Source organism: Acipenser ruthenus, chromosome 16 (genome assembly GCF_902713425.1).
Source record: "Acipenser ruthenus chromosome 16, fAciRut3.2 maternal haplotype, whole genome shotgun sequence".
Taxonomy (NCBI): Eukaryota; Metazoa; Chordata; class Actinopteri; order Acipenseriformes; family Acipenseridae; genus Acipenser; species Acipenser ruthenus.
The window spans coordinates 12,573,272-12,576,601 of record NC_081204.1 but is presented as its reverse complement, the minus strand read 5'-3'; positions in this window follow the sequence as shown (position 1 = coordinate 12,576,601).

Genomic DNA, 3,330 nt, shown 5'->3' with positions numbered 1-3,330 from the left:
GTGGAAAAAAAAAAAAAAAAATGCATTCTTATTGATATTAGCATTTGTGATTCAACAAAATGAAATGGTACAAATAAGATAAAAGCAAGACTCGTATTCTCTTACTCTTATTTGGGTATTGCATTGTGCCAAGACAGAAAATGAACAGATGCAATATTCATGGACACCACTCTAGGTATAACTACATTACAATTTATAGAACTTGGGATGGAGGTTTGATTTGTAAAATTAAATAATTGATGTCAGTGTGAAAACAGAGAAAGACGGTCCTCACTGCCCACCTTAACAACACTGGTGTGCATGTGCATGGCTTCTCTAGCTCCAGTGACCCTGAGATATCAATGGATAGAAAACATTGATAACCAGGGCTACCCACTGCTGCAAAGGTGCCAAGGACAAAATATCTGACATAGTCTTCATCCGAGTAATCTGAGAGACCATTCAGCGCTGCAGAGTCCCGTGTGGCCCGGGATCGGAGTTGCCCGATTCTTCCTCTCTGCGCCTGGGCTCCTTCCTCCCCCTCCTCTTCCTCCTCCAGTTCCTGCCATATTAGGAGAAGCCTGCATTTGCGGAAACCTACGTCAGCTTCTGGAGATTTAGTCACTTATTTCAGCCTCTCCCAGCCCTCTCCCCCACACTTTATCATTGATTTTTCAAGGCAATCTAGTCAATCAACATGGTTTTAAATGGCTATGGGTGTGCAATAATTCTTAATGAAATCATTAATTGTTAATTCTTTGTGCAGGTCTGTTTGATCATTCCATTGCAATTTTATAATAAAATTGCTCTTGGGGGATTTCATACATCATGGGTAAGGTAGCAATATTTTTTTTTCTGAAAGATTTCTCTCGTTTTGTTTTTTTGCAGCCATATTCACTTTTTTTTTATGGTCATTATTCAGGATGGGCACTCATAAAAACAAGGTGGCTTGACCACTTAAGAGTCCACCCCAGATATCAGAATGGTCATCTTATCTCACTGTAGAAATACTGTACTCTTATCTATATGCCAGCAATAACCGTTCTGAAGAGTCCGAGGTCAGTGCAACCGGTCTGAAGAAAAGGGGAAGGGGTCTGGTTCGGCAATTGCTATAAACAAAGTTATTCTATTAAGTTTCACAGATGTGTCATTCACTCTTGTTTAAAGGGTCATTATTGGTTTAGATTTGTGTGATCACCTATTCTTTGTTTATTCGATTTAAGTATTACATGGCAGCACGCATACTTCTGCAGACTAATATTTTCTGTGCAGGAATGAGAAAGCCCAACAAAAAATAAATTAATAATAATACAAATAAAGGAAATGGTAGACCATTTCCTTTATTTGTATTATTATTAATTTATTTTTTTTAATGAAAGTGCAGCAATAAGGCAGACCACACAGTACATTTCTATTTCTATGAAGGTAAAAAAACACACACAAAAAAAAAGATATGACCAATGCACTTCGAGTGTTACATTGACAGCTATTCCTGAAGCAGGAACAACTACATTTATAGCAGGTAATTTACATGGATGATAATGTGCACTAATCTCTGACAATTTTAGCTTTAGATACTTTTGTCCAAATTAGTGCTAAACAGGGTCGGCGAAACCAGCTTAAAATAATACATGTCAGGAATATACCCTATAACACATGCAGACTAAAGATCAATTTGATGAACCTATACTTCTCCATAATAAGACTGCCCCAGATTACCCCACAAATATAATCCAGGTGGATTCTCCAGTGCTGTAAAATACTCTTAATAAAATCCAGCAGATTTATCCTGGTAGGTTATAGGTTGATCAAAATCAACCCCTAACAACTATACAACATGATATTCACAGTAAAGTAATATTTTATAAGTAGCCCAGCCAGTAGAATTTAAGAAAAATACCATCTCTGAATTATTAAAAATCACATTGGAACTTGAAAAGATCAACCTGTATTTCAACTCCAGCAACTTTTCAATGTATGACAACAGAAGAATGCAAAATAACATAGGTGTAACTGTTTTTTCTCAAACACTTTCGAAAAAGGTAAATGGTTGTGTATACAAAAAAAGACCTTAAAACAAATGAATGTATTTCTCAGTATTAGATTTCATGTTGATTTCTTTCCAAGCTTCCACGACACATCTACGTAGTCTTGTTTAAATACTAAATACTAGCCACCTTGTTCCAAAAAAGTTAGCCTAGTTTGATTGGTTGTCCTATCCCAACACCCTTTGATAGAATAACACCCAGCAGGTTCTCAACAGTGAATCAGTAAATCATCTAATGAAGGTTGTTCTTGAGAACACCATCCTACTGCTCTAACACTGACACTTTAGTATAATGTTGAGTCCCACTGATAAGCTGGAGCTGACCCTGTCTAGAGTCAATCATTGGGAGAAGGTAGTGGTTTTTATAAGTCATTCAATGTCATATGGTAGGACAGGGTAATAAACTCATTTCCAGTTTATGGGCTTCACAGATATACTAAAGACAAAAATTCAGCATATACCAGGCATAAAAAGACACTCCACAGATCCCACCCACTTCAATTTAAAATAATAATAAAAAAAATCATATTAGTCATTTTACACCTGAATAAAACCTTCAAGTTATTTATTATAGCTTAGCCACACACATATGTAATTGGCATTCCAAATAATAAAGCATCGTTTCTTGGAAAATATCATTATGTTTTTGGTATAATGATACCAATGTATACAAGCAATGCAACATTCGTGTTGGTGAACCAGGTTTTATTTAAAGACGAATGCTTTTACCTTATACTTTTTTCTTTTTTTTTATTTTTTTATGACATTTTGGGTTTATGAATTTTTATTACTGTTTTCCCAAATCTAAATGTCCAATCTGTATGTTTACTGCACCATTGTAACCCGCTTAAAAATTAGGTGGACTAAACACTAACAGGGTACCTCAGTTTCAGTTCTCAAGCTAAGTCTCCTTTTATTACCAGGCTACTGGACCCTGGAGGCCCATATAATGTGCCTCATCAACCCACAGGAGCACAGAGGCCGATTCAGCACTCCCTTTAGGTCACCCACCAAACTCGACAACTCAGCATGACCAGGTGCAAAACTTTTACCTTCTACTTTTCTCAACTGGACATTTTGTATTCTGCAAACCACATAAATACATACATACATAAATAAATAAATAAATAAATGGAAACTACAAATAAGAGAATTTTAAAAACCACATCAACCAGACTGCACACAAATTCAAGAACCATAAACCACAATTTCATAAAAGATTAAAAGCTCAAGTCTCGTATAGATGCCTTGGCCAATACAAGTTACTGCAGCTTTAAGAAATGCAGATTTGTCTTCCCCCTCAC